Below are 11,012 nucleotides of genomic sequence, written 5' to 3' on the forward strand. Positions count from 1 at the left end.
ACTAACTGAGCACACCAGCCAGGGCAACAACCCACCCTTTTATTATATACTTCAATATTGTTGAAAATGAGAACTTATTATTTTTGAAATCTATATATTTTAAACTTTTTACTATTAGGCTTTTAATGTTATTACTTTTTGCTTATACAGAATTAATCAGAATAGTATAATGAACTCCCATATATCCACCACCCATCTTCAACAATCATAAACTCATTGCCAATCTTGTTTTATCTATATTTCTATCCATTTCCCACCTCCTGTTTTATTCGGAAGCAAAACCCATATACAACATTTCAACTATAAATATTTTAGTATTTATTTCTAAAAGAGGAGAACTCTTTATTTTAACAGAAACACAATACCAGTTATCACGTCTAAAACGTGTTATTATTCCTTAATATCTACTCAGCGTTCAAAGGCCCTCAGAAGCGGCATCGGCAGCTTTTTCATTTTAGACTTGGTTTATGTGAATAGGAGTGTTCTCTTGCAGAGGGACGTCAGAGGAGATGAGAGACCTCAGAGCTGTGCTCAGTAACCAGCAGCAGATAGAAGTAGATTCGGTCCATTGGCAGGGAAGGTGGCCAGGGAGGGGGAGGGCCTGGCGTCACAAATAGGAACCAGGTTTGAGAAAACAATTCTTAGTTCTGCCTTTTCCCCACCCCTGCAATGCCGTGGGCAGCTTCCCCCTCCTGGTACTGCGGAGGTAGGGGATCAGAGTACAGGCTAGAAGCCGTGGGCAGCTTCAAGGCAGAGCATTGACTGGCATCTCTATGAGCACATGGCGGTCAGTGTAGCTGGTTTGCCCAGTGCCTGGAAAGCCCCCTCCACACACGTGCTGCTCCTACCCCTCTGTGGGCATCCATTATAATCCAGAGCTCCTGCCTCCAATAAGAGATGGTTCAGGGTTCCTTGGGTATCTCTCCCACCAACGCACACAGCAATAAACACACACCATTTCACCTGGGGAAGCACAAGCTGGCTAGACTTCTCCCTGCTCCATGATGCGTCTCACTCATCAAGGTGGCTAATGGTCCCACAGGAACAGAGGTGAGCTCAGAGGGCAAATTCTGAGCATGGCAAGGTTGAGAGATACCAGAGAACGCAGATCTCATGGAAAACAGGAGAGGAATTTACCACCAGAATAATAAATATGTTTGAAGACATGACAGAAGTTACTGGAAACATGAAGTGAGACTAGGCAGTTCAGTAAAAGAATTAAAAATATTAAGAATGAATCCTGCCAGATGGAGAAAGACAAATACTGCCTGGTATTACTTAGAAGTGGAATCTAAAAAACAAACCAAACCAAACCTCAAATCATCATGTTGTACATTTGAAATATCTTACAATATCTTACAGTCTTGTCAATTATAACTCAATAAAGTTAAAAAAATTAAATTTTCTTAGAGTTTTATTTATTGGTTGATTTTAGAAAGAGAGGGACAGAGAGGAGGCGAGAGAGACAGAGGGAGGGAGGGAGAGAGAGAGAGAGAGAAACATTGATTTGTTGTACCCCCCCATTCATACATTCACTGGTTGATTCTTGTATGTGCCCTGACTGCGGTTAGAACCCCAACCTTGACATATTGGGACGATGCCCTAACCAACTGAGCTACCCAGCCAGGGAAAAAACAAATTAAATTTAAAAGATAAAAAAAGAAAGAATCCTGTAGTTATTGAATAAAGATTTAAATGAGTTGCTTAAATAAAGTATCTAGTAAATATATGAGCTGGAGATTAGATTGAGGGGGTCCCCCAGGAAACCCCAGGAAAGGACAGGGTGAAGAACAAAAGAAAGAAAAAAGAAACTTGGAGAATCAGGTGTCAAAGTGTATTTGTTAGGCACACCAGAAGAGTAAGAGGAAATTGAAGGAGGCCAATCATTCCAGCAGTAATGGCCAAGAATATCCCAAGGTCACACAGTCAGTCAATGGCAAGGCCAGGAGGTCAGCCATCGATGTGGCTGAAGTGTGTACTTGAACGATTAGTTTCTTTCTTAGACCTACTATGTCAGATGTCAGTTTGGAGAAGAAGAATTAAGTTAGGAATAGGGTCCAAAGGGAGGAAAATTATAAAATAAGTAGAAAGAGGGGCAGTTCAAGAACTGAGAAAGACAGTGTGTTAAGAGTGGGAGTAAGTCTGGATATGTCAACTCAAGGTCCTTTAAACAAACATCAACCCCCCCCCCCAAAAAACAAAACAAAACAAAAAAACAGGGAAACCACAATCTAAAAATAACAACCCAAACAGATGAAATTACTTCATCTCACTAATCCTCAATTTCTTTATCTATAAATGGGAGACTGTAACCCCTACCTCACAGGGTGGTTATAAAGATTAAATAACATAATACATGTAGAACTCTAAGCACAGGGAAATGACCACATATGCTCACATAAAAATATTTAAAATTTATTCAAATACTCAATAATATTTGTTGATGATATTCTATGCACCACGCAGTAGAATGCACCGGTGAACCAACCAAACAAAAGTCTCTACTGTAATGGAACTTCTGAGGAGGGCGGAGGGTTGTATGAGGAGAGAAAAGTAATAAACTAAAGAACATAAGAAGATCATATAATATAAGGGAGCGTGAGTGCTACCATGGAAACTAGAGCAGGGTGAAGGAATAGCGAATAGGGTTTGAAAAGGTTCAGGACAGCTGGGAAAGGTCCGTCCAAGGAATGAAGTGTGTGCACAAGCCAGAAAGTGGAGTTCCTGGCAGAGAGGACAGCAAGTTGCAAAGGTCCTGAGGTGAGAGAGTACTTGGCATGTTCAAGGAATGGCAGAGTGTGGGTATGACAGGGGCAGAGTGACCCAGGGAAGGGTAGCTGCAAATCAGATCAGAAATATAGCCAGTGGCCAAATCCTGGGTGTTCTCATATGTTACTAAACATTCCGTTTCTCTTTCGCCATTTGGAAACTTTGTTCTTGCCTGTCCCACAAAATGAGAGGTGCCAATTACGGAGGGAAGCCCAGCATGTGCCTTCTTGCATTAGTAAACATTTCCTAGCCTCTACGATTTAGTAGGTCAGAAGGTACCTCTGCCTCCTGGTTGTAGTAGAAGACACCTCGGAATTGAGCTTCCTGGGCAATTGCTTTTCCCTGTGAGGATCTCTCGGTCCTCAGCAGTCATTCCAAACCAGTCCTCTAATTGCCCTTGTCCAGGCCCATGGGAATAACTCAGAAATGTTTGAAGTCCCAGAGCCAGTCACATTCTGAGTCACCCCTCTGTCCAGGGGAGGCATCCAGGAAGCAGCCAGGTCTTAGGGGAGGTTTTGATTTACTGCTTTGGACTCTCCTACAGAGCCATGCCCATACCCAAGGTAACCCTACCTCACCCCTGCAGGCTGGGGTGTCCATGCTCTTTAGAAAGGCATCCCAAACACGACCTGACCTCTCCCTCCCCTAGCAAAGGTTGTTCCTTGTCGCTAATCACAGCAGAAGATTCCTTTGATGTCCCATACCTCTCAGAGGGGTGTTCTGGCTACAGCTGCCTGTGTCAGAATCAAAGGCACCCCGTTCTTTATTTTTACTTTCCAGCCATCTCTGAATTTGCAATGGAAGGCTGTCCAGTTTTTACCTCCATAAATCCAGTAGTTCCATTTGTATTATTATTAGTCGACAACTTCATTTGGCTGTTTGATTTACATTAAAAAATAAAATACAACAAGCCCAGAACCCAAAGAGATGAGGAAAAAACAAACTAATGAATTGCCACCTACGGGGCTTTATTTAAATATTAGAGGCCCGGTGCACGAAATTTGTGCATGGGTAGGGTCCCTAGGCCTGGGCGGCGATCAGGGCCGACTGGGGCCCTCCTTCCCCTGGCTGCCAGCTGCCGGCCGGGGCCTTCCTTTGTTCTGCGCCACCCCTTGATGGTCAACGCACATCATAGCAAGTGGTCAAACTACCAAGGGGACAATTTGCATATTAGCCTTATTTTTTAAAAATATATTTTTATTTTTTACAGAGAGGAAGGGAGAGGGATAGAGAGTTAGAAACATCGATAAGAGAGAAACATCGATTAGCTGCCTCCTGCACACCCCCCACCGGGGATGTGCCCGCAACCAAGGCACATGCCCTTGACTGGAATCGAACCTGGGACCCTTCAGTCCGCAGGCCGACGCTCCATCCTCTGAGCCAAACTGGTCAGGGCTTAGCCTTTTATTATATAGGATGGTGTCAGTGGCCCATAAGATTGGAATCTAGCTTTCTCAGGCTGGATAGATTTCAGATGCAGTTTTAGGGGCTTAGTGCAGCTACAGATATTAGCAAACACAGACAGTATCCGAAAGTAGGCCATACCTGGACAGACCCCTTTATTCTGAACACTGTCATTATGAGAAGGTAAAGACAGACCCCTAGCTCCAAATAGCTTTCTCCTAAAGGTGGTGGAAAAGCACTGAAAAATGTACAGGAATGGGCAAAAGTAGGTTAAATAACCAGCCATCATTAACTAAAAGATCAATCATAAGTAAGAATAGGAAATAATAACAATAATACTAAGACAAATAATACTGTAATAAATAAATACTACAGGAATAGCCCAGCTGGCATAGCTTGGTGGTTGAGTGTTGACCTATCAACCAGGAGGTCACAGTTCGATTCCAGGTCAGGGCACATGGCCAGGTTGAGGGCTCGATCCCCAGTGTGGGGCATGCAGGAGACAGTCGAGCAATGATTCTTGCCCGTCATTGATGTTTCTATTTCTCTCTCTCTCTCCCTTCCTCTCTGAAATCAATAAAAAAGTATATATTTAAAAAAAAGAATTAACTCTGTGTTTTGTGTAAACCTACTTTTTCCCACCCCTGTACATAAAGAAAAGGGGGATCTATTGACTTTTTACTCAGAAATGGCTTACTTACTTGGCTTCTTACAATAGTGTGCCTAACCATCCTTTCTGTTATCTCCCATGAACCATGATTTCAAGGTTCCACTCAGAATTTCTCTCTTCCAGTTATTCTCAGCAACCTGGCACCTGTTCCCAGCATCATGCCACAAAATGGCAACAGGCAGGTATTTTAGAGATTAGACGGGGATAATTACAGCTATCATTTACCTGCCCTCATGCAAGTCCATGAAGGTGTTGATGGCTCCTTGGCCAGCCATGGTAAATTCTAGAGCTGTGTACCTTCCTGAGAGCTGGCCCAGGTGGGGACATAAATGGGATGAAGAACAGTTTAGCTCAGTTCATGGGTGACAGATTCATAACTATTCTTAGAAATGAGGGTACCTCTGACCTCTTGAGATTAACGTTGCGGACAGAAATGACTCTGCACTCCCAGAAAGTGTGACTTCACCACTAAATCAAAATCTCCCCTAACACCCCGCTGCTTCCTGGCTGCCTCCCCTGGACTCAGCCTCACTTAACCTGATCTCCTTGAAAGGCCTTATCTCCAACTCTAACCATATTAGGACTCCAACATATGAATTTTGGAGAGACACATGCAATCCATAACACTAACACTGTCACAAGGATTACCTCCAATGATGCATATACAAGATCTAGTCTTGTTCCTGAAGCATTGCAAATGTTTACTGTACATTGGTTCCCTTACCTCCTCCCTCTGTCACTCCCCTCCATAGGTTACTTCCTTCTCCACAAGAGAAATCATCTTTGCATAGATGGTGTAGAACAGCGGTTCTCAACCTGTGGGTCGAGACCCCCTTGGCGGTCGAATCACCCTTTCACAGGGGTCGCCTAAGACCATCCTGCATATCAGATATTTACATTATGATTCATAACAGTAGCAACATTACAGTTACGAAGTAGCAACGAAAATAATTTTATGGTTGGGTCACAACATGAGGAACTGTATTGAAATGCCAGAAGGTTGCCGAACCCGGTTTGGCTCAGTGGATAGAGCGCCGGCCTGCGGACTCAACGGTCCCAGGTTCGATTCCGGTCAAGGGCATGTACCTGGGTTGCGGGCACATCCCCCGTAGGGGATGTGCAGGAGGCAGCTGATAGATGTTTCTCTCTCATTGATGTTTCTAACTCTCTATCTCTCTCCCTTCCTCTCTGTAAAAAATCAATAAAAATAAATTAAAAAAAAAAAAAAGAAATGCCAGAAGGTTGAGAACCACTGGTGTAGGACGTTACAGAGTGAATGGAGGGATTCCCAGGATTTCTCTTTGACAAGAAGTTTCTCCTTTCGCTTATTGGTGTGGTTTCAGATGCCCCTCTGGGCCCCTCTTTGAGAAGTGACTTCCCACCCAAAGAGCTAGGCTCAGCCACAGCAGCCTGTCCTTCAAGACGCTAGATTGACAGCTCAAGCCATATTCTTTCTCTTGGCAATTTGGATTTGAGACACAATCCCTGTTGAAGGAGAGAAATCCAGCCTGCAGACAGAGAATGAGGTCGATGATAGTATTAATAGGCAATAGGAGATTGTCAAATGCTCATTGAGAGCTCAGTGTGTACCAGGTACTGTTCTAAGGGTTTTTCACACATGGACACATTATTACTACAGCCCCATGAGGTAGATATGTTCACCATTCCCCTTTACAGGTGAGGGCATCCAGGTGTGAGAGCTTTAGTTCTTTGCCCAGGATCACATAGCTCTTAAACCTGGATATGCCAATAAGTGGAGGCTACCCCCAGCCAGGAGGAGAGAAGTAGAGTACCTTTTTGGTTCTCTGGTCCTACCCTTCTCTCTCGTGGATTCCATGTCATGTTCCAGTATCCTGCCAATATATTCCTTTTTGGCTTGAACAATTTGAAGTGGAGTTTTGTTCGTTGTCAACCGAAGGATTTGTACTAAGACGATTCTTCCTGTCTCCCAGATCAGTTGCACACATTATGTTTTTGATTTTAACAACCATATGTAAATGACTGTGAAGAATGATTTTTTTAAAATGACTCTCTTCCATTACAAAGTTTAAAAGTGTTTACATAAAAATGAAGAAGAGATTTCAGTCATATAAGCCTCTTCTGTACAATAGATGGTTTTCAGCAATAAGGGGTGGGTAGACTCTGCATTGGCAGTTTGCCCCAAAGAGGATATGATTGGATGTGTGCGTTCCCATCAAGCCAGGAAAAGCTGGAAAGCAAGGTTGGTGCTGAGGGGGCGGGGGAGGGGGGAGTCAGCAAGCTGAACCTGGTGAATATGATCAGGAAGCTCATTCCTTGAAGACATGATTCAAAGGGTGCTTGTGACCTAAGGTGAAATTAGTAGAGAATGATAATGAATACACTGAACACGGAAAGATAACTTAATAGGGCCTGGGTTTTGTTTCTTTTACAACTTCCTGAAAGTACCAAGAATGTGTGTGAATTACCTTTTCTAGAGTTACCTGATTAATATATATTGCTGTCGTGTGGAACTTTTAAAGAGTAAACAATTGGTTTAATTTTGCAGATTTTTATTGGAAAAACTTGTGATCTGCCTAGAGCCAGCCTGCCCACTGTACCTGACTCCGGGACCATGGCCCCGTGGAGCTGGCACACTGTCCAGGAAAACAGATCCAACTTTCTCCTAGCAGCTTGAAAAAATACAACCTAAAAACCTTCGGCATTCTTTCCTGAAGGGGGTATCAAGGAAATAATTCATTTGGGGCCTGGGTTGGCAGGTACGGATATGGGAGCCCTCTGTCCTTTGACTCAGGTCAGGAAGTAGGCCCTTTGGAAGGCAGGGAGCCTTTTCCTGACAGATGGAAAAAAGAAAGAAAAATGAACTGGAGAGGTAATGACCAGAAGAAGGCTTGGTGGCCAGAGATGAGGGGGCTTCAGGAATGAGAGTTGAGACATTAGGAAAGATGATGAAATGGAGACAGGTGAGCCTGGAGAGCGAACCCAAATAAACATTGTGCACTTTTGTCTTACCCACGCCTCCACAAAAGGCTATCATTTTACCAATATTTGAGAGTAGTGTGGCTTCCTGGCTTAGTCAACCTGTGGAAAGGCTGGGCGCTGGAGGACCCTGTTAATTCCCCAAAGTGAAAGGCCTCAAAGATGCAACTAGGAAGGAAGAAGGGCTGTCTTCTGTGCCAGGAGTGATTCTTCCCAAGCAGATCCTACGAACTTCTCTCTAAAGGGAGAACTCATCGTATCATGGACTCCACGCTGCACAACTTTGGGGGTGCCATTCACGCTGTGGACTATTTTAGCTCCTGGAGTAGTGCGGTGTATGTGTATGTGGCTGTATGTGACCATTCTTTAGAATCAGATAGCTTAAAAAAAATCACTAGCTAATAAGAAGTTCATATTCCAGTTAATTTCCTACTTTGTTTTTATTGATAAGAAGCTCTGAATATATAGGACCATTAAAGCCCTCTTAAATTTGTTCTAAAATCTTCTCTTCCTTTCCTTGTCTGTCACTTAATAATTTTTGTAGGTGTAGAATAATCTAGGCTTATTTTATTATATTTTTGCTATAATTCAGTGGTTCTGAATTGGAGGAGTGAGACATAACAGAATTACTTGGGAAATGTTTCAAAATATACCTGCCCAATATATCAATAGGAGAAGGAGGAAGCAAGTTGGGACATGTACACACACAATATAATTCCAGTTAAATGACATTTGAGAACTAGCAGAACTACTCTGCGGTGGTAGAAGTCAACCTGGAGAGGTGATACTTTCTGAGAAGTCACACAAGAGAAATTTCTGTGGTGGATTTTCTATATCTTGATCTGGGTGGTGGATGTATCCATATGAAAAAGCCATCAATTGTATGGATGCCAGATTTGGTCTTTTTATTAAATGTGAATTACATCTCAATACTGTCTAAAATATTACAAATACACGCATGTACACACCCGTCCAAGTCTCTACCTTAGACCTAGGGAATATGCTGAATAAGCTATGGGAGCAGGGGGCACAGAGAGGATGTGCATCTTGAAAAAGCTCCCCATTTTCTTTCCCTCTATTCCTGCCAAATATCCATTTAGGAATTGGAATTAGACTGAGGGTAAAAACCAACAAAATAATCATAATTTTATATATATATATAACTTTAAAAATGAGTAGATCCCTAGAGATCCTCAGTTTTCCTAAGAGAGCCTGCCTACTCTCCAGTGTGCTTTGATAGGGGAGCTTGTTCTGTGTTGCTTTCAGTGATTCTGATGTTTTGAAGGTATAACATTAATACATTAATACGAGGAACACACTGAGGTAGGAGGAATCCTGTATTTGTAGTTGAAATAAGGCTTGCAACAAGTTGAAATACCCTGGGAGTTATTTGTATCCACAGGCTCTTACAAAGCTTTAAAGTAAATCTGTAGTGATGTACTTGGGACCTACCCCATCAACCCAGCTCCCGTTCACTCTGCGGCACACTGAGGAGACGAGTGCGAGGCAGACTCGGGGTGCTTTTTTTCCTCTGAAAGAAGCCTGTGACTCGCTCTTACATACTGATCCAGAGAATGAAAGGCTCTTTGTCACTTCAAGTTGGACTTCCTATTTAAAAAAGGAAGTCTGTCTCTATGTAAGTCCTTTGCTCATTCTTCACCACACTTGTCTTAGCTGCCGTGCTGGGAGTTTGGTGTCACAGTGATTTTAGAACAACACACAAATGCCACTTCCTGTCCTCTAAGACCCCAAGAGGCATTTCTATCTCAGGGAAAGAGCAGGCACTTGGGTTCTACCTGGGAAGCCTGCAGGTATTTCCGTATCTTTAACCTTAATTCTGTTTGGTTGAAGTGTTGAAGAGATAAGTAGCTTGCATTTTTGGGCCAGACCAGACGAGGTTCCATTATCAGATGTGACTGGGTGAGATACGGAATTTCTCCATGCCTCACTTTCCTTATCTCGGAAATGGGGATAATGACACCAGAGCCCACAGTGCTTTCCACACTGCCTGGACCACAGTAAGGCACTCCCTAATTCCCTTTGGAAAGCCAGCAAGTCCACATTGAAGCTATCCAGCTGTTTCCTTGGAAGTTTGAGAAACGGATCTTAATCCCCTTCACCCTCCCCCTTTCTCTCCCTTTGGTGTCTCCCCTGCTTCCTATGGTTCTGGAGATTGTCAAATGCTCAGAAAAGACAGTCACCACAAATTTGCACATGACGGGTATAATAGGTCTTGCTTTTTGGTTTCCCCAGTCTCTTCCCCAAGAGGCCCAGAATTTTTGTGACCGTGGGACAGGAAGTAATTCGGAACAGTATCTTGTGACAATGACTTCAAGGACCCTTTTCAATCTAAGAAAGGTTGAAAGAACTGGGCCTTGAGTCCTGGTAGAGTGATTCCTAAGGCATGTTTCAAGCAATGCAAAGGACCACAGAAATGTAGGCAAACTTTAATTCTACAGCTACAGAAGCCAAGGCTTTCGGCTGGAATACTCAGTCAGCACATCGGTCACCAGCAGGGCAAGGCCTAACGCCTTGGGTCCCTCTCCAGGCTCGGTGCTTTTCCCATCAAACCGGCTGCGGGCCATTAACTCCACCTCCGAAAGTGCTAAGGAAATTGCCTCCCAGTGCCTGCCCCGGCAGGGTGGGGCGAGTTTGTGGCTTGGAAAGAACCGGGAAAACGAACTATACCAACTCCTGGCGCGCAGAAACGGCTTTTGCGATTCCAGGAGAGGGGTGTGTGTGGGATGGGGTGGGTGGATTAAGACAGCAGGTCCAGTGGCCTGAGTTGCAGGGTGTCCTGGAGAGAGAACCCTGAGATTGGCTGCTCGGTGAAGCCACCCATTATCTCCTGGTCCACGTCCCCACTGCATGGGGACGTCCTGCTTGGGGGGCTTCCCGATAGAGGACGGACTGTGCCTGCTCCAGGCCCAAGTGGGCAAGTTGCTGCCGCGGTCCTGCCCTTGCGGTTTTCCGAGGTCTCGGTGGGATTTTCCCGTTTTCCACCCCCACCGCGAGGTTGGGCTGACTATGGTGGCTCTTCCCTCGCCACCCCTGCGACTCTCACTCCGGGGAGTTGAACCCCGTCCTCCCTGCTCTGCCCCCACCTTCACAAACATTTCCCCAAACCTGCCGCGTTCAAAGTGCGCCACTTCTCCGGGGCCTGCGGAAGGAGCTCGGGCAGCCCGGCATTCCTCGGATTCCAGCGCCGTGA

The 11,012-nt window shown here is 44.5% G+C and overlaps 1 long non-coding RNA gene across 1 annotated transcript; it reads right to left on the reverse strand.

Annotated features, from left to right (window-relative positions):
- Positions 1–294: 294 nt before the first annotated feature.
- On the reverse strand, positions 295–1,252 carry LOC106725912. The gene is made up of 2 exons (XR_001361916.1): positions 956–1,252; positions 295–601 (listed from the first exon to the last, which is right to left on the reverse strand). It is a non-coding gene; the product is annotated as an uncharacterized LOC106725912 (long non-coding RNA).
- Between the last annotated feature and the right edge of the window lie 9,760 nt (positions 1,253–11,012).

This window comes from Myotis brandtii, unplaced genomic scaffold (genome assembly GCF_000412655.1).
Source record: "Myotis brandtii unplaced genomic scaffold, ASM41265v1 scaffold197, whole genome shotgun sequence".
NCBI lineage: Eukaryota > Metazoa > Chordata > Mammalia > Chiroptera > Vespertilionidae > Myotis > Myotis brandtii.